Raw genomic sequence first — 12,404 nt, 5'->3', positions numbered from 1 at the left:
CCGCCCTTGCTCATATTGCATGCTCTTGTACCATTCAGGAGAATGTATTGCTTGTCTCACAGTAAATGCACTTTCTTATTCATCTTTCCCTTTAGCCCCTTCACACACACACACACACACACACACACAAACACACACAAAGGAAACAGGTAACCGTCAAGGGATGCTAGCCCCATACGTTTTACATTTTCCACCATTTGCCTTGGTTTTAACCACTCACACATAACAAAAAAGTGATATTTCATGATTGTTCTCTACATTTTTTTGTTTGTATTCTTAGTCACAACCTGCACAACCACCTCCAGCTTGTCTCCATCTCATTTACTATGTTCAACAAAAGGCTAAAGCGAAAGAATAGAAAATATGGGAAAAAAAAAAAAAAAATCTCTTCTCAGTTGTCTTTTTGGCTCATATGAGATCCAGTCGATGAGATTGTGGCAACACAGGTTGTGGACCATCTCAGACTGACTGACAGCAGGCATCTGTCAGAGGTGGCAGGTACAGACGGCTGTCTGGCAGCCCTAGCTCATGAACAATGACTGGGTGGAGACGAGACGGGCCAGGGAATCCATCTCTCCTCTCGACAGCCTCCATCACTCTTACATCCCAGAGTCAGCCAAGACATCTTAGGTCCTCTGTCTCTAACCTCTGAGCAATCTTTTCCTGTCTGAACGTCCTACTTGGACAAGTAAAGAAACTGTAGAGTGGGTAGGGAAAGGAGACTAAGGGGATGTTGTGATCAAAAGAGCAGCAGGTGAGCAGGCTCATACCAGGGTTTAGAATGAGGATTAGAGTTTAGAATTAAGTTTGCTGTGGAGAGACATAAAATTGGTCACATGCAAGGTAATAGAGATGGGGATCACGATGGGTTGGATGCAGTGGAAAGTAACCGGGATGCTTGGTTTCCTCCAGCTGATAATGGAACGTGCCTCAATAAAATGAACATCCCGCCTAGATAACACCCACTGCTCTTCCTTTTGCGAGCTGTAACACATTATGCTCCCTCTGTCACAGATGTGATGAATCATCCCCACAACAAGGATGAATGTTGAATGTAGAGGAGTGGGCGGCAAAATATAGCATTTACAGGCTGGCTCTGCAAAATCTCTGCCCAAAGGTACGTGGAAGCAAAAACAATATATGTCTATAATGTAATATCAGCACAGAATATTAAATTTTGTCGACACAAATGTGTGAGTGTGTATGACATCCAAATAAGATGTATTACATTAGAGATGTGAGGTGTGAGTTTCTATGTTTCACAAAAGTTTGACATCCACCCACGCTCGCTATTCACTAAAACCCTGCCAACCTGACTTGATCCACTCTAGTTTTCCGTCCCGTCTCTGCGTCGCTCCCCATCCCTCCTCATGCCTCTCATCATTCATGCTGTGTACACAGCCTGTCCCTTTCTGGTTGCTCAGGCTCCTCCGGAGCTTGTTAATTGCGTTGGTGACACAGGTCTGTGTGTGAAGCAGCAGTAGTAATTGCTCTGGCCTGGCCTGAGAAGAGGAAGGGGTGCGGCCGTCTGGCCGCCGGGTTTGCCCCAAGGCTACTAGATTAGATACATGCTTCCATGTTTGATGAGATGGATAGCATTAGCAGTTTTATCAGGGACATAACTCGTACTGCTGCCGTAATTAGGTTTTCTATACCTCACATACTGTATAAATGTGGTATATGTTTTTCCTTTGCTGTTTAGTTCACCAGTGGCTGGAAAGCACTTTGTACAATACTATGATAACCTTTAAATTACTGCTGGGACACTGTATTATCCATTCAGTTTCTTTGTTTCACGTCACCCTTATACAGCGAGATCAAATGCCTGCACTTTGCATAATTTGTAGACCCAAATGCACAAGAGTGGCAGACTTAAATGCCTGCTGTTGTACAAATAGCTTTCTTGCAGTTAGTAGCTTCGTGTCAGTGGCCCCCATTCATCAGGCTGCTCTGGGAAAGACTGTAGATTCTACCCAGCATATTATCCTAAATAAATCGAAAGCAGCATTCGGAGGGAAAGCAGTGAAATAAATTGACCATTTATATATAAAACACCCCAAAATGTTGCAGTTTGATTTATGAAAAAGAAAGGCTTGGCACTGGAAAATACATATACCTACATATATATATATATATATATATATATATATATATATATACACACAAACATACACACAGTATATGCTGAAATGTATTCTAGTATTCTAGTTGATACATGTTGATGGAGCTGATGTGTAGTTGGGGTTCTGGCACAGTTTCACTCACTTGCAATGTGAATGAGACCTGGCACAGTAGCTCAGTGGTTAGCAGTGTATCTTTGCAACAGGAGGCCCTGGGATTGAACTCTTCCAAGCCCGAGTGGGATGTGTCCTCAAATAACAAGGTATTAGGAATGTACCTAACTTTACCACTGACCAACGCACTGGCCTCAGGACTGGATTTGGTTCCTTTGGGGCTGTAACACAGCTGCCCACTGCTGCTAAGTACTCTGCATGGGTCGGATACAGAGGACAATTTCCTCACAGTGATTAATGAAGCATAACATAAAAGGTGTTGCTTCAGTTGCTGCCAGGATTAGTGAGAATGTAAGAAGCTATTATATTATCACTAAGCTTTGTTTTAACTAAGAGGTAACTCCAGCATACTTGTCTTAAAAATTAGATATGCAAATGTGAAATCATAACCTATCATTCCATATCCTTACCATTCTCGGCTGTATTTCACAGTCTGCCATACAGTGCTAGGCACCCTGTATTGTGGAATAACAAACTGAAATTTACATGTACTTGTTCAGCAAGTCAGGAGGAATATGCCAAACACCCACCCAGAGAGAGGGAGTGTGAGAGGCGTAGAGAGCTCGTTCATCTCTTGTGTGAAGCCTGCGAGAAGTCAGGTATGTAGAAGTTGCTTTTGTTATTGTGTTAGATCAAACAGTTTGAAACCAGTCTGGTACAGTATATGTTTGCTTGACATGACTCAGGTTCAGGGCCTGTAGAATACAATGGCTGTTTATACAACCACTAACCAGGTTGTGGCTTCGTGGGTGTGCCCTGATATCAGCCAGTGCTCATGGGTTACACTGTGCAATCAAACATTTAAAAAAGAAAAAATAGCAGCCTATAAAGCCAGGAATTCTAGTAGTTATCGTTGCACAAATCAGCCACTTTGCTCTTTGAAGTTAGTGTGAGCAATTTCCAAGCAAATATGATTGTGATTTGCATGGTCATTTGTAAGATCAGATTTGATTGTACAGAAGTAACAATGTGCTTTAATGCTTCTCTCATAATATTTTCTAGTTAGATATACAACACATTTATTGTTGTATTGTATATAAATTGATGTATACTACAAAGTGTTTTCACAGAGCATTATTTCTTTATGAGGGGCAATGGCTTAGACAGCGAATTAGAAAGCATATATAGAAAACAGACATGCGGGAATGTCAATAGCAGTAAGAATTTGTACAGTAAACAAGATTTTATCCATGTAGTTCTCTAATGACATGTTGTAGTACTCTCTGTCCTTGTACTTCCCTCCTACACATCCTACAAATGTTTCTTCAGCCGGCTCCCCACGGTGACCGCTTAATCAAGATGACAAGCAGCTTAAATATCAGATCCTAATTTGATGCAGTGATGATAAGATATTAACTAAACATGCACTCTTATATATATTTCCCCCCAAAAAAAATTCTCTCCCACAACAAGAGTTTTTTTTTTTCCCTCACTCAACTAAAACCTCCTCTCAGCTGGAAGTTCTGTAGAGCTGAATATAAAAGGAGAATTACTACGTGAATTTATTTGAAGCTGTTCAGCCTCTTCTGTCATAACCACACACACAAACATCTCTCACTTTCCTGTTTTTTCTTGATGTGTCTGTCACCTCTTTGGTTGTTGATACTCCGAGGCACCCTACACGTATAGAACCGACACTTGCAGGTGTGGTAGATTTGCTAATGACCTCTGTTCAGCAAGACGAAGAGACTGAACCTTCTTCCTCTGCAGCAGCATCAACACCTCAACACTTCCTCTGCATAGAAATCCAGACATTGCTCATGATAGTGTTGCTAAGAGACTACAATCAATAGTCTACAATGTTAGATAGTATTTCTAGATGGCTAATACCGTAGCCCATAAACTCCCAATAGACATCTGTTCACTACATTTTAAAAAGCATGAGCCACAAGAAGAGAAATCAAAAGCAACGAATGAGAAATGGTGATTTTTTTTATTTATTTTTTTGCTTTTACCAAGGGAGACTGATGGATTTCTCCTAAACTGGAGCGGCAAATTGTCAGAATGGATATTTCAGTCCGTTATGTTTGTGATGTTGTTTCTCCTTTTTTTTTAAGGGAGACAATATAGGTGTGGTCTCGTGGGGTGACATTTTTTCTGCAGCAAAAGACAGAACTACATTACAGGCAGAGAGACGCATAATAAATGGCGTGTGAACTGAGGTGCAGTTTGAAAGGCAGGAAAAGTGGAGAAATAACAAACCGTAAACAAGGCATGAGGCCGATTCTGCGCCCGCATCAAAATGCTGTTTCAGATGGAAAATGTCATGTGATGCGTAGAAAAACCGAAAAAGCATAAATACAGGTGTTATTGCATTCAAGAATCGGGTTGAGTCAATTTCCCTTACCAGTTATAGGCAGTGATATTTCTGTAGGTACCACAGGAGCGTGTATTCTTTCAATCATCCTTTAGCATTACTGATGCGTCATGTATTTGCAGTAGAAGAAATGTGACATGGTACTTAACAAATGGCAGACAGTGGAGTGGAGATGGAGCAGAATAAAAAGTAATTGTATTCTCCAAATTGATCGCAGTAAACTGACACATCAGGGCTATAGTGAAACAACGGTGGGAAGCGAGCTTTACTTTCAAGGCTAAGAAGAGGCTGTTGTTGAATTAAAATCATGGATAATACACACGGCAGGACAGAGAGGATTAAACGTGTTTGTATTTTTCAGTCAGGTCCACGTACGCCACGGGAGCCCGAAATCCTGTCTTTCTTCGATTTCATTGTCTCTCCAAAACAGGCGAACATCCATTAGCGCTGTGGCAGGCAGGGGATTGAGATGAATGTGTTCCAATTTTAACCACCCCTCTGAGTGCCCTGCAGGGTCTCACAGTATACAGGAGGACTGTGAAGTGAGAGCTAGAGCCGTCCCAAGGTAGCTTGGACTGTTCCTGCCTTACGATCTCTAACTGTGGGTGGAATACCAAAAAACGCACATCTATGAATGCTTTCTGCCTCCTCTCTCATATACACACAGACTGTATCCCCCTGGGAAGACTCTACCAACAAAGGTCAGTCTCTAAAAATGTATCACTTCAGATGTAACCACTCCATTACCATGGGCCTGCATGGCAGATAATGGGCCAAAAGATGGCAAGCGAGCAGGCTCACTGCGAGACCTATCTGATAACACAGAGGGAAAGAAATAACCAGCTTGTCTCTGACAGCCAGTATCTGTTTATCCATACTGCACTTGAGTCACAGTCTCACTGCATACACAATCTTTTCCTCATGAAAGCTTTGCGTATGACTGAGTGGAATAATGAGTGGATACAATAAAAGCTTCTCCTCTCCCCCATATTTAACTTCTACTTTCCGTCTTCGGTGATGATGTTATGAGCATCTTGCTGCCAATCAGAGCGTCCATTTAACCCCGTGCCGACTTCACCACACTCGGACGCCACAAGTTTTTGAACAAGGACTGACTTTAACCATGATATATGAGTTGCCATTAAGATAATAAAATGGCCGTCTGATTAAACGAGCTTGCAGTCATGTTAATTGTTCTCATAAGGTCAGGCGCTGCATGTGTCTGAGCCCGGGCACCACCAAGCAGTGGTATTTAATCAGACTTTCTCAATTAAATTATCCACAGGGAAACAAAGATGGAGGCCAGCGCTTACTGCTCCCACCTGACATTTATAGGACACACCGGGTCTCACAGGGATTTTAGAAGGCAGTTTGTCACCCCATCAAATGTTATGGAGGGTGGATTCCTCCCCAAAGTTCTTCAAAAGTCATCATCACAAACACCTCATGTACATAAATAATCCATTTTAAGTGTGTGCAGTTAAGCCATTGTATTAGCACTGTACAACACACAAACATGCACCGACACTCCCCCTTTTTCCTAAATGCTGGATTTGGCTTTCCCCTGCCGACATGGTGAGGGCCCCCCCCCCTTTTGAGGATTAGAAACAATCAAAGCTATGCTCATACCACGTTCATATTTCCTCCCCTCCTAACAGCAGGCAGGAAACCCCCATCGGCCCACACACACACACACACACACATACACACACACACCTCTGTAACAGCCGGCAGGGTAATCATGTTGCATTTCTACCTTGTTTTGAATTTGAGCAGCTCCCTCCATGTCACTCAGTCAGACACATATTTATAAATTATCTCCACACTTCAAAAGATGTCCTATATTTCAACTATGCTCCACTTTTCCACTTGCTATTGTTTAGATGCATCTGATGGCCGCCCTCTTTTGCAATCTCAGTGTGTCAGTGCTGGCTGACATAAATATATATATATATATATATATATATATATATATATATATATATATATATATATATTTATATTTATATTTATATATATATATATGTGCAATTGCGTGTGTTTGTGTGTGTGCAGACTAGCATCACCCTGTTACTGTGTGTCACAGTCCCGTAGTTCCTCCCATCCCACAGTGGTGATTCTAATGAGAGGTCGCCCAAGGCAAGGCAAGAGAACAGAGCGATTTATTTGTTCGTGCGTGTCTGTCAATGTGTCAGCTATGTGTGTGGATTTCTGTCTGTGTGCGTGCCAATAAATGAATCAGAGATGTGCAGCGAGAAAGGGGTTGATTTTTGAATGTGAACATTTCCCGTGGTGCTTTGGGGCTGGGGTCCAGCAGCAGTAGGCACTGAGCTGGTAATTCTTCACCCTGTGATCAAAGGCCGGGTTCTCAGCAAGCTCCCCTACCAGCCTTTCTCCGTTCCCCTTATTTTCCCTTCCCTCCCATCCCCTCGCTGCTCCAATCAGAGCATAGAGCAGCCAGGCGTGAGTTATAACCCCATGGCAGTGTTTCTTATTATCCCTGAGTCTTGCAGATCTTACTGGTCCCTCCCGACTGGTAAGCCCGCTCACTGTGCAGACTCTTACCCCTACAACCCCAACTACCACCTCTCATGGTAAATCTTCATGGTCTAGCTGCACCCGGACTTAAACAATTTCTTTCAGTTCTGGCCTTTGTGGAAACCTTTAGACAGCCCACAGTGCTGCTCCCTCTCACCATGGACTGTTTTAGCCTATTGAACAGTTTTGATCTCCACACATGATGCAGTCTGTCATGCCCTTGACAAAATCTTTCTTAACACCCATAACTTTCAGTTTAGTTAAGATATTTCATGCTCCCTTTCCTCCTAACCCCCTTTTCAAACACCCATCTATATTTATGCACTTGACTGCTGAATCTTAAGTATGAACCAATTCTTTCTTCCCTGTTTGCTCCAACTTTCTTTTGTTCTCAAATGCTGTTCACTGCTCCTTCTATTCTAATTCACACTTCAATAGCTCACGCATGTCACTCACACACTGCCGTTATGTATATTCGTTCATTCTGGCATCTCGTAGGAACGCAGCGCTGTTGTAATATTCTCAAGGTTACCTTCAATGTTACCCTCCTGCAAATCTGGGTCTTTTTATCTGACACAAATATAGCCTGGAGCACTGAGCAGTCTGATGAAAAATGCAGAATAGGGCCAGGGCATGGCGGGGAGGCAGGGAATGAGTGGCCCACTTTGGCCCATAAAAAAAAACACCTGCGACAGTTGGTGGTCCACTAAATGAAGGCAGCCTGCGGGTGTGAGCACTGGGCCAAACCAAAATGACTGCCATGAAACAGGCCAAGCCTGCTGGGAGCGCTGGTGCCTCTTTTCATCGTGGCCTCACTCCATCACACGACCTTCTGGCCCTGATGCTCTCGTCTCTCCTTCTGTTTTCCTCTTCTATCTGTCTTTCTCTCTCTCTCTCTCTCTCTCTCTCTCTGACACTTGCTGTGATATTCCTACTCCCTCTATTCTTCCATATTTTATTAGATTTTGTCCGTGTTGTTGGTCGTGTGTGCCCAGACTCACGTACAATGGGGAGTGAAGCAAAATTGACAAGGTTCAGTTCTTTAATTCTGTTCAATGCCAGGCCCATTTTGATGTCGCCTTTGATAACCAGTTATTGACTTTAAAGTGAACACCCTTTTTGATAGATGACACAAGCAGCACCTTGGAGAGGCAAAGAAAAAGAGATAGAAATCAAGAGGTAGACATTATGCACCCAACACACAACACACTGGGTTTTTTTTTTTTAAAGCATGTATTTTACATTGTATGGATGCAGGATGTGGAAGGATTGGGTGGCGTATATGAGCTACTAAACCAGGAGGGGTTTTGACCAAAAAGTCATCTTTCATTTCATTTCTGATCAGAAAACAATTTTTTTTTTTTTCTGATCTGATGCCTCTACTCGCAGGACAATTTTGCTTTGTCAGTGCCTTTGAAAATGATGTGACCATGACCATGAAATGTGCTTTTTTCTGATTTGCCACCTTTATTGCTAAACTACTCTGTTAATGTTAAAAGAAACCCATGCTCAGTGTATGGAGTCGGGGTCACCACTTTGACACACGCCCAATTGATCTCCTCTCGCAGAGGTTTTGCATGGTTTTTCTTCAGCAATATGCGTACATAGTTGACACAGGTAGGGCACAAACACGAACGCATACACATTGTGGGAAACATAAAAATGAGGAACCTTTACGTGGAAATTGTGCCGAACAGAGGTCACACAGCACTTGTGACTAGAGACTGCTTTAGATCTTTAAAGCTTGATGAACAGCAGAGTGATATCTATTGTAAAGTATGCAGGCGACCTATGCCGACAAAGACAGGAAACACAACAATTCCAGGTACCATCCTGTCGACTACACAGAAAGCTGTGGTCCCAAGCTGGCAGTAGCACCCAGGCTCACAAACTAGCCTCTTATGGTGGTGCAAGTTCAAACCTCAGCTGCAGTCGCTCAAACAACAAACAAGTAATGAGCGGTAATGAGTTATGTTTATATTCAGTGCTATTTACCAAAATACTTTTTTGTGTATGCTTGAGGTCAAACATGTGTTGAATGCATTTCCTTCCTAATTAATGGCATCGATAATTATAGATATTGGTTATTACGAAAAATATATATTTTTGGCCGTATCACCCAGCCATAGTTGAAGGGAATGTTACATACTTTATATTGAGGTTCCCAGACGATGAACCCTATGACTTTGGCGATCCCCTGTCAGGTCAAAGTCTTCAATTATCCAGTAAAATATCTTCACATCTACTAGATTGATTGGCACCCAGACAGTCTTTGGTGACCCCACCCCCACCCCCACCCCCTGCTTTTCATCTGGCATCACCGGCAGGCTGACAGTTTTAGTTCAGCGTGAAATGTCACAATAGTTGGGTTTCAGTGATGTTTGGTACAGACGTTTATGCTCCGCACATGATGATATGTAATGACTTTGACTATGCCCTGACTTTTCATCTAGTGCCATCATCAGGTCAGAATTCTAATTTGTCTAATGCTTTGGTTTATGACCTAATACCTGTGAAACTAATTACACTCCCAGCAGCCTCAGCTCTACTCCATGCTGCATGTAGCTCAGAGAGCCACTGTGCCTAAACAGAGCCTCACAGAGGACAGTCTCATTCTGACATGCTGATGTGCTGCATCTCCTCTCTGTAATCAGCCATTGTTTAAACTCAATTGGAAATAATTTAACCATTTAGAGTGACAACTATGATTGTATATAAGCAACTGTTTACTTTATATTCGGCCTAAAGAGAGGGACAAAATCTGTGTGATGCAGCCCTGATGAGTGCTCACAGTTAGCCCCTGTCTACTAATTACGTGTGAGCATAAAGTTCCCGTTGCTCAGCCTGACTCGACCTTGTTTAAGGCTGTTATTTAGAAATGCCACCACCTGTTGTTTAGAAACCAGATGTGATGATGGACTGCTGCGGCCTTGAGGGCTGATTCACCAAAGAGAGTAGTCCCCAGTAAAACCACTTTGTAGTCCTGTTTTTCCTATGTATGTATTACTGTTATGATGGTGTGAATGTAAATCGTTACATTTAATTGATAAAATATTATTGCTCATAGTGGTATAATTAACTTCTGTATTGAGAGACAATTATTACTTCTGAAATTTACTAAGCTGGTTTTAATGAACATTTACAGACACAGCAGTGGAAGCAACAAGCTTTTTACCTTTACTAATAAAGCCCAGGGATTGATCTTATTTTGTTGATATTCACATCCCTGTATTCTGCCTTTACAATAATGTTATGCTAATACTAATTTTGTTATTATCATCCTTGGGCTTTGCACTTTTATGTGTAACTCATTCCAATCAGTTTGTCTAGATTAATTAAGAAAGTAATTGTTGGTGCTTCAGGCATTTCTCACTCAAATTGTTATTGGTCCCTGTCTCTGAAATCCTAAATCAATGTCTGTTCCTCATTTGATTCTCAGCCTGGGCCTTATAGATTGACAGTCACACACACACACAGTCACACACCAACAAACAACACTTTCAACCACCCTCTGAAATCAATTGTCGATGCCTATCTAATGTCCCTGTAGTGCCGGCAGGCAAGACATCAACTTTGTTAACTAATGTCAAAGGAACAAGGCATTGATCACATAATTGAATGATTATTCAATTAATGCATTTGAAGGAGCATGAAGGAGACTCTCAGTGAACATGAGTGAGGGCCAAGTTCTGCAAGTATGCATCAATATATAACTCAATATACAACTATTTCTGTTTGTGTTTGTTTCCATACGACTGGTCACATAAGCCTGGATGTGAGTGTGTGGTGTTGTTCACAGAGAAGTTGTGTGCAGCTCAGAATATTCGCCACCAAAGTCAACTTCTTAATGGGTCAGCAGAAACATTTGCTAAAATTATTAACGTGTTGTCCCTTGTCTCTCATATCAAGGGGCTGACACACACACACACACACACACACACAAACAAAGATGTCCTTCACATCGGAACACTGGTTATTAAATGTAAGATGAATGTCAAGAGGCTCACACCAGAGAGTGAAACAGCCACTACCAGTCCTTTAGGGGCCTTGGCATTTCAAAGCTACCTCGACAGCAGTCTGACATGACAAGGACATGTCATCCTGAAGCTCTCATGAGTTGTATTATTGCTCTCTCCCCCCCTCATTTCACCCTCTTGTTAGATAGAATGATATATCAGCAAAGCTCTCGGTGACAGTGGACTCAGCTACTCTCATTTACTTTCAGAAATACGCTACAGCTTGCATCAGTAATAAGGCAATACCTTTAGTATTAAGGAAGATTTTGTTCAGCTACATTTTTCCTATCTCTATTATAATATCTCCACGTGACTTTTTCTTTTATTCACAAACCTTCTGTTTCACCTTCATTTCTTGGTTTCCTCATCCACCTCCATGTACTTTTCTTGCCCTTGGCTTCCTTACTCATTCTCCTTCCCGACTTGCTCTGTAAGTGTTGTTTTCTCTCTCTACACCCACACATACACACACTCATAGACTCCCTTTGTGTGGCTCCCGTTATGCGTTCTCTTACCTCTCTCTACATCTCTGGCTGAATCTCACTCCATCTTTCTCTCAAAGCCACCACTCACCCACAGGCAAAGTCACCCCCCCTCCCCCCTCCCTTCGCCAATCAGATCGTCTCACTACCTCAGAGTCATTTTACAAATTTGGCCACTAATTGGGTTTCTCCTGCGATTAAGTCAATAACAACCTTCATATTAGAGTTTAATGTCCCCTAATGAGTCCATTTGTTGGCCGGCGGCTAATTAGGTCCAGGCTGTTTATAGATAGCCTGAACTAAATGATGGGCATTACTGAAACACTGTGTGTCGATCAGTAATGTAGTTGAGCCCATTTCTGCTTTTAGCTTGTAGCCTACAGAGCCCCCAAAAACAGATTATACTGTTCTGGTTCATGGATCCGGCTGTATAATTTGTGAGACAGCTCAGCATTAACATTAATGATAACTCCAGGGGAGCAGAATAAAATCCATTTAACATTGACTGACAAATCTTCTTCCTCCTCAACAAGCATTTAGTTTTATTAGTGTTGATTGTATTCAGGATTTGCATTGAGGAGACTTCTGTCTCCTTTTGTTAACTCTGGCAATCATTAAAATATTCATATCTGCCAACTGCAGACTTTTTCAAGAGTGGTTACGCAGTGCACTTGCACAACCATCTACCATCAGGACTCATCATAACAGACTGAAATACATAAGACCCTACAGGCAATAGTGGGGGGGGGGGGGGGGG

The sequence above is a fragment of the Seriola lalandi genome, unplaced genomic scaffold (genome assembly GCF_002814215.2).
Source record: "Seriola lalandi dorsalis isolate HSWRI2012SDOR001 ecotype SW California unplaced genomic scaffold, Sedor1 jcf7180002054873, whole genome shotgun sequence".
NCBI classification, from domain to species: Eukaryota; Metazoa; Chordata; class Actinopteri; order Carangiformes; family Carangidae; genus Seriola; species Seriola lalandi.
Note: the sequence above shows the minus strand (reverse complement) of the source record.